The following is a 12,229-nucleotide window of genomic DNA, read 5'->3' as shown; positions in this document are numbered from 1 at the left end:
AAACTCACGAAGGAAAAAAATAGTATAATATGATGCTTTAAACAGGAACAATTCAGGAAGATACTCCCCCTGATTCTTGCATATTCCGAAGTCCTCATATACCAATTCCATGAACACATTTCTGGAACATAGAAGTTGGTAGAGACCTGGTAAACAAATCAGTCACATGATTTGACTTGCAAGATATGCAATATAGTGATATTGCTTATTATGTAACCTGTTTGCATCCGGGCAACATAAGAAACATTATCGTTGAGATAATGATTGGTGGATGTAGCCATGAGGTCTGTTTCGAAGACTCTTCATGAGAGGGCTACCACACCTAGTATGAACACTAAGCTTGTCTATGATCTGACATAGTGGGGATCTGATCGAAGTATCCAATGATATCGGTGTTCACATTTCTATGAAACTGAAAAACTAGGACAAGATGTTTGATGCCTTTGGAGATATCGAAAGATATTCTTGAGTACCAATTGTGTTTGGTGGATCCAATGGCATTATGGAACGTTGAGTCCCAATATCTCATTTCCATCATCTCTTGGTCAAAAGAGATCTTTCTCTACGTCTAGAGAATGAATTACCATGAGAGTTATGGATGGATAAGATTTGTCCATAGTGAATTTCCCCAATATATTATGGATATGGACAACATAGTATACCATAATGTATGAATGAAGGTGCTCAAGTTGTAGTAACGAGCGGTATTTTGGTTTATCCAAATCCTTCATTTTAAATTCCGTCATTTTAGATGATTACAAGTGTCGTCATTGCAGACACACAAATATGAATAATCATCATTGTAAGAGTAATGCTTGTGAATAAGGAGCTCACTACGTCGGTTGTATCAAATGTACCGACAACAATAAGTCGTATGGTGACTTACTGATTTTACACAATGTATATTGCATTTTGTATTTTGATTCAGAATTGAGATTCCATCATGAATCAATCATATATGTCTGAATCTAGTGATCCACATGGATATGTAATCACTACATCTATCAACTACAGAGATAGATGATTTTGTACTGCCAATGATAAAGTTATCGAAAAGAGATTCCACCTCTGGAGAATAGTTGGGTATCTGCGTGAACCCATTGTGCTACAATACTTGCTCTTTGTTTCACCACCTCGTTGTTCTCAATTCTGTTTCCAGAAGAAAATTGGTGTAGATATTGCTTATGAATACCTTCCCATTATTGAGCAAGATTATTTCTACCTAGATTATACCCTTTGCTCGAGTTCAGTCCGAGTGTTAATCACACTTTGCCATGGCCATGGTCTTTGGATCTGAATCATTTGAAAGGTTTTGCAATCTAGTTGATAAATGTATGTCGACAATTGTAGACTTCCTGTTATATGATTCTCCAGAATCTATATATCAATATATAGTTGATGGAAATATCGTTACCCATAGTGACTGCTCGTGATTTCCCAATGCGATTGAGTCGGGTATCCCGATGTCTCGGTCATTGTGTGCACTATGACCTGGGTTGGTGGAGGTTTCCCGTCCACTAGGTGTATACTACCCATCAGGTGTCAGTCAACGTGAAGTTGACCTGCATTTACTGATTCAGAGGCCTTGATATCCTTGCTTGCAAGAAGCTAGATCCTGATGCACTATTGTCGTACTTCTCCCCCTATTGCTTTGAACGAGGAGTTGAGTGGTTTTAGTTGGTACCTCCACTCTTTCCGACATATTTTTGCAGGATTGTAGGATTGCGTGACACCTGTATAGTCAGTAAATGAATCTGGCAGGTTATTTGCAATGTGTTGCAAACCTTCTGAACGCATGGTTCAGATCTTTGAGTACATGGAATTGAGGCAAAAATGTGTTGAACATTCCACTAATTTCCTGGCATTCATTATGGTACTTGAAATCTCCCCCTAATGCCTGGAAATATTCCTCGAGTCAGCATACTGGCCTTGAATAACTCCCCATGCAAGGGGCTCGAGGCATTGACGGAAATACAATTATTCCTCACATAGATCCCAACTATATGTTGAGGGGCCAATGTTGTATGCTAGGCGGTGATATCGGTACGCAACCGAATTACCGCAGATAGGAAATACTTGGTAGATTTCCACATATCAAAGATAGAGGGGAATAATATTACGCAGTTTGGTCATGAGCGTGTAAAACTGCATGACTCCAACGTAAAGTTGGTAAGTTACAATTTCAAAATAAATATCATGCAATGAGCTCAATTCTTTGGATGGGATTCTACCAAACCATTTTGAGTCCAGACATTAGGACAAATTGCTAAATTTCAATCCGAGGGCCATAGAAAAAGGCACTCAAGGAGAATTTTGCAATGCTATCCATTCGATTTGCTTGAAATCGATGTCAGGATAACGAGCCAATGATTTCGTGTGAATAAAGCACACTTGATACCATCATGTAGATGTGTCTTTGGAAAACCATGGATACCTGAATAGTCTAGTCAATGGTTGGGAAAAACCACTTACCTCGACTTGATGCATTCAAGGAGTCTGAGTGGTTCAGCGTAAACTTTAAGGTGCGCAATCCTTAAAATTAGCTACCCTGTGTCACATGTAGTGCACACAAAATCCAAATATTGTTAGAATTTAGCATCATAATAATCATAAACCAATGGAATTGCTGATAGTTTCAGTTTCAACCCAATGTCTCGATGACCAAGGCGAGTGTGCCAAGTTTTTCATGTACAAGACATTTTGGAAAACTATCTTTGGCGCAACATGTGCTATGGGTTTTGTAGTATGTGTAGTACAATCCAGATGATACATAGGAATGTGCTTGCCATATCCGTTGCATATGGTAAAGAGAATGTATTTCTCTTTCTTGTCAGCATAAGTTTCGCTATGGAAACCATTTTGACGAATATCTCTATAGCTTAGTAGGGTACGAGTTAAACTTGGGAAGCATTAAAGCATCCCGACATTACTCAAGTACCCACAGGGATAGTAAATATGACTCGAGTTGAGTCAACAAATACCTCATCGCGTCTAGCGATTTTAAAATATCTCCTTTCTCTCAATGAGAGTGGAAACGTTGGATTTCCCCGAGTATAGAGTTTGTGGTGCATATGTCCACAAGGCACATATCATTTTTCATCGGATTGACTCCCGTAGAAATCTATATATAAACATGAAAATTCTCAAGAAAAATCACTGTCGAATATATAGAATGCATACAAATGAATTTGTATGAAAGTGCTGATACAATATATTGTGTTATACAATATATGATGACAACAATACTTATGTTGTTGTTACACCATCGTATATATACATTATATTGACCACTCAAGAGATTGAAAGACTATTCATAGTCTCCAAACATGTCGGTTGAGGCATATTCAACCATCACATTCTCTGTGCCCATAGGGTCCCGTCACAGCTGGTGATGTCGGATTGAAGATTGAAGTAAGATTCAAACCTTTGCCCTTGAGGTTCATTGTATCCTAGGAATTGCTGATACAAAATAACCAGATACTGAGATATGAATCTAATGCCTTATGATATATAAGACACCATTTTTTCTGTTAGCGGTGTGATCCTGACCAAAGGTGAATCCAGGATTGCACACATTATCTCACGAGACACAACAGCGATCATGATGTCCATGGCCCAGATAGGGCAGTGGTGGCCATTGAGGGCGAATGCCTCAAGCTCTATAGCTATATGTTACCTCTATGGGTAAATCAGAGATAATTAATTTACAACCAGTAAATTAAAGACCATCATGGTTGATGTTGTAATGAACTTAGCACAATCAATGGGTATTTTAAGAAGTTATCTTGAAACCATTAGTGTGAATTTCAAATTGCTAAATATGACACCTTGAAGATAATCTTCAAAATGGAGTAGATCTCGCAGCACTAGGGAGTATAATCTCATGAAATCAGTAGATACTCACTCGTAATGCCTTATGTCATGACTTAGTAAAATGTGTGTGAGAGCACTTTATAAAGCAATTATAATGTCAAAATGACAAAATATAGGCTTTAACAGTAGTCATTGATAATCTGCAAAGGCAGTAGATCTATATGACTACCTTGTGATCCCAATACATCAATTTGAAGAAATCACTTCAAATTTTGCATTCTTATTTGCAAGAAATTAAAAATCTCAATTGCAAATAGACGTATTAATCTCGACATGTAGCTAACATGGAGATACATACATTCCGGAATACATCGTACTCAACAGAAATACACTACTATTGTAATGAATAGTAATGATGTTGCAAACTTGATGTTCAAGTGAAAAACTTGAATTATATAGACTTCAAATTAAATGAGATGATCTTGTATCAAGTTGCAAGATAATTCAGCAAAGTGAATTAATATTTTGCGAGAGAAAATTAATCTCAATCGCAATGAGATTGTTTTGCGATAAAAGAAAATTCTCAATCGCAAACCAGTACCGTAGAGGTACTGAAATTATCTTTGCAAGAGATGAAAAATCTCAATTGCAAATGAACGTAATTAATCTCAACACGTGATAAACGCGGAAGTATATTACATCAACTTAAGATCTGGAATACCTCGGTACTCAACAGAAAACAGTACAAAAATATATGTACTGATTTTAACAGAAATGAAATCACTGGTAGGAGTGTGTTGGAACACTAATAATCTGCTACTGTGCTCAATCAGAGGAGCAAGTACTCATGGAGTAGCAAATAAAGCAACGCCTGCCGGTTGCCTAAATTTCCACTGCATGCACATGGCCACGCAAGCAAGAAGTCCAGTCAATCGAAAATATAAGGAGAGAGAAAGGGAAAGAAATCCCAAGCAAGTCGAGCCCCAATCCTCACAAGACTGAAACAGGCAGAGACTCCCACGGCTGGCCGACCGGCCGCATAGCAAAGATGCTCTTGTCGTCTGAAACTGCTCGTCCGAAACTGCTGCTGGTGCCCTAAGGCCGATGAATCGCACGGGAGGGAGCCGCGCACCGCATCCATCGCCATTGAAACCAACAATTAAATAACCACACTGGCTGCTGGTGCCTTATTTCCATCGCATGCACGTGTAGCTGCTAGAGGTTTGATTCCATCGCTCCCTGCCACACACGCACATGCGGACATGCCACGTACTGCTCCTAGCCTGGTGAAGAGATAAGGAGAACGACCGAGAGGAAAAATTCCCCAATCGATTGACCCCCATCCACGCCCGAGACAGGAACAGATACAGAGCACACGGCTGACGGCCGCCACCAGCACGTATGCCGCCACAGCGGCGTTCACCGGCGGCGCCCTCGTCCTCGTCCGAGGAAGCTCCAGGGAGCAGGGTGCTCGGCGCAAGGCTGTTCGCGAGCCCGAGCGCCGCTGGACTCCATGTGCCAGAGCGGCCGGAGCGGTTGCTCGACGGCGGGCTCGTCAGAGGCACGCCGAGGGCCAGAAGACGGCGGCGAGCGTCTATGAGCGGCGAAGGCGGATGAGTTGCAGGTGTCGGGGATAGCAGGTCCGGCGGTGCGACGTCGGCGACGGACGTGGCGCTAGTGGAACCTCTCACGCCAGAGCCGAAGGCAAAAGGCGGAGGCTCCGGTCAGCGCGGACACGAAGGCGAGCGTGTCGCCGTCGTGAGCTTGCACTTGATGTGCGGCCGGGATGTGCGCCATCGTCGGCAGCGTCGGGAGCGGCGCGCCGCCATCGGCCTCTACAACCGCTGGGGTCGGATGCTGCAGCGGCGCGTCCCCAACTTCTTCATCGTCGATGACGACGGTTCCCTCCTCCTGAGTCGCCGTGACGACCGGATCGGCCACCACAAAGTCGTAGTGATGCAGGGGGCATACTACCCAGCCATGCGCCGAGCACCAGAACGGCGGCGGCGCGGAGCCGCCAGCGCCGGGTCGATGTTCTCATCGGCCTCGAGCATTGGTGCAGCCGGACCGGCGGGAGGCCAGGCCGGCACATCGGGCTGTGGCGGCGCTGGCGCAGGTTGCGGCATGGGCTGGTTCAACGGCCCCGCGCCGTTCCGGTGGTAGCGACGAAGAACGCGGAAGTCGCGATGCGTTCATGCACCGTGGCATTTTCTTTCTCACCTCTGGCCTGTGGATCTTCTTGTTCCGGCGATCGCTGGAATCGATCGACTCCTCAACGGCGAGTGTGCTGATAACGTGTGATGAATAGAATTGTATCGAGAGAGACAAGGGAACAAATGATTCGAACAACCCTTTATTGATGATGAATGAGCACTTATATACAATGGGAACAATTGCCTCGAAGGGACACGATGGTCCGTAGAGATGCCATTCCAGGAACCGCCGTGACGGTTGCTGGAAGTGTGCAACCGCACATCTAGGAAGGAGCGGGGATTATTCCTAATAACCACAAGAGTTATTTAGTTTTTACAACTAATACCCAAAGGGTTTACTAGAATTAATAATCTAGTTCACATTGCTATGTGATTAACATCGAAAGAGTCATCATGTTTTGCTTGTGAGAAAAATTTAGTCAATGAGTCTGCTGATAAAGCTACACACCTAGGGTAGGGGCACGTTCCCGTCCAAAGAGACCTACCCAAGGGCGTCTCTAGAGGAAGTCACCTTTCAATCGACTTGAAGGTATCCCACTCGACGGATTCAAGACATTCGACCAAGAAGCTATCACTCGACTACGAAGCCAACCACTCGACTGCCAGAAGACCTAAAGTCACTCCGCAGGTAAACGGTCGGCTATTAAGTAGTCTTTATGGTCATTATAGCACTTTATTAGGGGCGTTACCAGTAACGCCCAACCTTAAATGTACCTTAAACCCTGCATTACTGAGGGCAGGAGGGGGCCGGCGAACTCTATATAAGCCACCTCCCTCCTCAGTATGAGGGGTTCGCCCCCCTGTTATTCACACGCCAGTAATCCAATCGACCGCCTCCGGGCACCGAGACGTAGGGCCGTTACTTCCTCCGCGAAGGGCCTGAACTCGTACATCTTGGTGTGTTTACAACTTTCCAATAGCTGAGATCTAGCCTCTCCATACATACCCCCCTACATCACTGTCAGAGTTAGAACCACGACAGTTGGCGCCCACCGTGGGGCAGGAATCTTAGCGCCTAATTGAAGAAGTTGCGATTTTTCGATCCCTTTGATCATGGTTTCGTGCGGAATTTTGGTGGAGGGCCGCGAGATCCGTCTCGGCGCGCTCACGTTCATCGCCGACGACTCCGCCTGGCTCCAGGAGGCACCACTCGACATCGACGCGCTCCCCGTCCGCGGCGCGACGCATTTCCGCGCATGCGTTCGTGGCGTCCTCCTGCGGCAGACGTCGACCCAGTATCGGTCGGCCCCCGTATCGTCCCCTCGCTCTGTCTCCCACCGGCTTAAGCGCTCCGGTCGGTCGAGACTTCAGAGGTGGGTGGGCCATGCCGTGGCTCGCCAGTCGGCCACCCCGCAAGTCGCGGCGATCGAGCCCGACGAATCCCTCTGCGGCCTGTTCGACCTGTCAACTGGCTCCGCGGAGACCGCATCCGAGTGCGACAGCAGCGACCCAGCGGCTGAGATTCTGGCGGTCGATGGGACGCACAGTCCTCCTGGTTTCCCTCGCGCTGGTGGAGGCGCGGGCGGGGGCAACCCGTCGCATCCCCACGATGAGTATCTCCCCGAACCTCTCGCATCATTGCAGCGAGAGGAGCTTCGCCGTCGGAACATGGACGCGCTCCACACTCCTATTGTCGGAGAAATCCCCGAGGCCCGGGCCTTGGAGGACGCGCGCTTGGCTAACCTGGCCGAGCGCACTCGACTGGAGAATCTCCAGCAGATACTCGACGAGCAACCGCGTCAGCGGGCTCCCGAGTCCAGTCGACGTCAGCAAGCTCCCGAGTCCAGTCGGCGTCAGCTCTTCCCGCCGCCGCAGGTATACCGAACCCCAGTTCAGAATTTGGCCGCTGCGGCCCGTATAGCAGAATCAATTCAGCCCTCCCAGTCGGAGGCGGGCAGGGGCTTGTTGCAGATCAGAGCGCTGCTCCGGGTGGCGGGAAACCAGAATTCTGCTGTCTCTCAGTCGCGGAACAGGATCCACAGTCGATCCGTCGCAACGGATACAGTCGAGTCGGCTCACAGCCCGAGATCGCCCCCGAGGCGTGAGGGACGTGGTGACCGGCATGATCAGTACAGGAGGAATGAGCAGTATGATCACCGATTCGACCGTGATGATCGACGTCGAGCGCCAACCCCTCCCTCGAGGAGCGGGTCATATGCGCCTCGACGGCAAGATGACAGACGCCCTCATAGTGTTGGGCAGAGGATTCCAGTCGACCCCAGAGACCCAGGCTTTGATGCGAGATCCATCCTCGTTCAAGGTTTGGTCGACAGGAACAGAGCTCATCGAGAGGACCACAACAGAGATGTGCCTGCCAGCAGCAGAGCACGTGCTTCAGGGCCAGAGTGTTTCAGTCGAGCCATCAGAGCCGCAGTGATTCCTCCCAACTTCAGGCTGGCGACTGGGGTCAGCAAGTTCACCGGCGAATCTAAGCCTGACACTTGGCTCGAAGATTACCGAGTGGCTGTACAGATCAGCGGTGGCAATGACGAGGTGGCCATGAAGCATTTGCCTCTCATGTTAGAGGGCTCAGTCAGAGCGTGGCTGAATCAGTTGGCACCCAGCAGCATCTACACTTGGGAGGACCTCTCCCGAGTGTTTGTCACAACCTTTGAAGGAACATTCAAGCGACCTGCAGGCCTTACAGAGTTGCGGTCTTGCGTGCAAAAGCCGAATGAAACTCTGAGGGAATACATCCAGAGGTGGATCACACTGCATCACTCGGTCGAGAATGTGCCAGACCATCAAGAAGTTTGTGCCTTCAAGGAAGGCGTTAAATACAGAGAGTTGAATCTGAAGTTCGGTCGAACTGGAGAGATGTCTCTGAATCGGATGATGGAGATTGCCACCAAGTACGCTAATGGTGAAGACGAGGACCGACTCCGGAGTGGCAAGCACAAGGCAGTCGCCCAAGAAACCGGAGGGAACTCCAGTTGGAAACAGAAGCGGAAGGCTGAGCCAGCTGCTCCTGGGGAGGCCCTGGCCGTAGCCCAGGGAAACTTCAAGGGAAAACCCAAGGGCACCTGGAAGCCCAAGAAAGTCAAGGAATAGGATGGAAATGATGTTTTGGATCTACCATGTCACATCCACATCAAGAAAGATGAAGAGGGTAATTTTATTTACCCAAAGCATACCACTCGACAGTGCCGGCTCCTGATCCAGCAGTTTCAGGGCAAACAGCCCAAAGATAAGGAAAAAGAGTCGGACAGAGTCGAAGACAAGGAAGGTAGCGACGATGGATACCCCCAAATCAATTCCACCCTGATGATTTTTGCTGATGTCGAAAGCAAATGTCGACTGAAAGTCATTAACCGTGAGGTGAACATGGTTGCTCCGGCGACACCCAGTTATCTGAAATGGTCGCAGACTGCCATCACATTCGACCAGTCCGATCACCCTACGCACATTGCCACCCCTGGGAGGCAAGCTTTGGTGGTCGACCCAGTTGTCGAAGGCACTCGACTGACCAAAGTCCTGATGGATGGTGGCAGTGGCTTGAACATACTATATGCTGAAACATTGAAAGGGATGGGCATTCCGATGTCCAGACTCAGTACCAGTAACATGAGCTTCCACGGAGTCATTCCTGGGAAGAAGGCCGTGTCACTCGGACAGATTGCTCTTGATGTGGTTTTCGGTGATTCAAAGAATTACCACAAGGAAAAGTTGACATTCGAGGTTGTTGACTTCCAAAGTGCCTATCATGCCATTCTGGGCATGCCAGCTTACGCACGCTTCATGGCTCGACCATGTTACGTGTACCTCAAACTGAAGATGCCTGGCCCCAAAGGCGTAATCGCTGTTACAGGCAACCGAAAGAAAGCAGAAGAGTGTTTTCAAAAAGGATCGAAGATTGCTGATGCTCAGATGGCAGTTGTTGAGCTGCAAGAGTACCAGAAGACTGCTGATCCGAGTGAATTGCTACGAGCCAAGAAGCCTGCTTCAGAATCTGCTTTTCAGTCATCCGGTGAAACTAAGACAGCTCACATTCACCCGACCGACCCCGACGCTGCTCCGACTCACATCTCGACGACGCTCGACCCCAAATAGGAAGAAGCGCTCATCCAGTTCCTTCGTGAGAACTGGGACGTCTTCGCATGGAAGCCTTCTGACATGCCTGGAGTTCCCAGGGGGCTGGCTAAGCACCGTCTACGAGTCGACCCGAAGTTCAAGCCCGTGAAAGAACATCTTCGACGGTCCGCCGTCCAGAAGAGGAAAGCTATTGGCGAGGAGGTGGCTCGGCTCTTAGCAGCGGAGTTCATCCGAGAGATTTACCATTCCGAGTGGCTCGCCAATGTTGTCATGGTCCCCAAGAAGGACAAGTCACTTCGCATGTGCATTGATTTCAAACATATCAATCGGGCCTGCCCGAAAGATCATTTCCCCCTCCCTCGCATCGACCAAATAGTCGACTCGACTGCGGGATGCGATAGATTGTCTTTTCTAGATGCCTATTCCGGGTACCACCAGATCCGTCTGTATGGACCCGACGAGATCAAAACAGCTTTCATCACTCCATTCGGATGCTTCTGTTACGTCACCATGCCGTTCGGCCTCAAGAACGCCGGAGCCACGTTCATGAGAATGATTCAGAAGTGTCTACTCACTCAAATCAGTCGGAATGTGGAGGCATACATGGATGATATTGTGGTCAAGTCACAGAAAGGTTCCGACCTGCGGGCTGACCTTGCTGAAACCTTTGCCAACCTCAGGAGGTATGATATCAAGCTCAACCCATCAAAGTGCACGTTCGGAGTTCCAGGTGGAAAGTTACTCGGTTTTCTCGTTTCTGAACGGGGGATCGATGCCAATCCTGAAAAGGTTGGCACCATACTCCGGATGAAGCGTCCTGTACGCGTGCACGATGTCCAAAAGCTTACAGGCTGCTTGGCCGCTCTAAGTCGATTCATTTCTCGTCTTGGTGAAAAGGCGTTGCCTCTTTACTGACTGATGAAGAAGTCTGACAAGTTCGAGTGGACTCCAGAAGCTGACGCAGCATTTGCAGAGCTCAAAGCTCTGCTCACCACCCAGCCGGTGCTCGCTGCCCCAATCAGCAAAGAGCCTCTGCTGCTTTACATTGCAGCCACAAGACAAGTTGTCAGTACAGTACTTACGGTCGAGCGGGAAGAAGAAGGAAAGGCCTTCAGAGTTCAGCGCCCAGTCTATTATCTGTCTAAAGTTTTGACCCCTTCAAAACAAAGATACCCTCACTACCAGAAGCTTGTATATGGGATTTACATGACCACGAAGAAGGTTGCACATTACTTCTCTGACCACTCCATTATAGTCATCAGCGACGCCCCATTGTCAGAGATTCTGCATAACAGAGACGCAACTGGTCGAGTGGCCAAGTGGGCGATTGAACTCCTTCCCTTAGATATCAAGTTTGAAGCAAAGAAGGCTATCAAGTCCCAAGCAATCGCAGATTTCATCGCCGAGTGGATTGAACAGCAACTTCCGACTCAAGTTCACTCGGAGCACTGGACCATGTTCTTCGATGGATCTAAGATGCTGAATGGTTCCGGTGCTGGAGTAGTTGTAGTCTCCCCCGAGGAGATAAGCTGAGATATGTTCTCTAGATTCACTTCGATTCCTCCAATAATGAAGCAGAGTATGAAGCACTTTTGTATGGGCTGCGCATGGCCATTTCACTCGGCGTTCGTCGCCTCATGGTCTATGGCGACTCAGATTTGGTGGTTAATCAGGTGATGAAGGAGTGGGACGTCAGAAGTCCGGCTATGACTGGTTATTGCAACGCAGTGAGAAAGCTAGAAAAGAAATTCGAGGGGTTAGAGCTTCATCACATCCCCCGACTGAAAAATCAAGCAGCTGATGATCTGGCAAAGATAGGCTCCAAGAGAGAAGCCATTCCCAGCAATGTGTTTTTGGAGCACATCCGCTCGCTGTCAGTCCAGGAGGATCCTTTCACAGAAGAAGCCCCACAACCGAAAAGTGCCACAGATCCGACGGAAGTCGAAGTTCCTGCTGTGGTCGACCTAATCATGGAAGTCTTGGCAATCACTCCCGACTGGACGATACCGTACATCGCGTATATCCTAAGGAAAGAACTCCCAGAGGACGAGGAAGAGGCTCGACAGATCGTCCGCCAATCCAAGGCCTTCACAGTCATAAAGGGGCAGTTGTATAGAGAAAGCGCGACTGGAATCGGTCAGAAGTGCATAACACCAGAAGAAGGTCGGATA

Source organism: Triticum urartu, chromosome 3, assembly GCF_003073215.2.
Source record: "Triticum urartu cultivar G1812 chromosome 3, Tu2.1, whole genome shotgun sequence".
Classification (NCBI taxonomy): Eukaryota; Viridiplantae; Streptophyta; class Magnoliopsida; order Poales; family Poaceae; genus Triticum; species Triticum urartu.
This window is presented reverse-complemented; position numbering follows the sequence as displayed.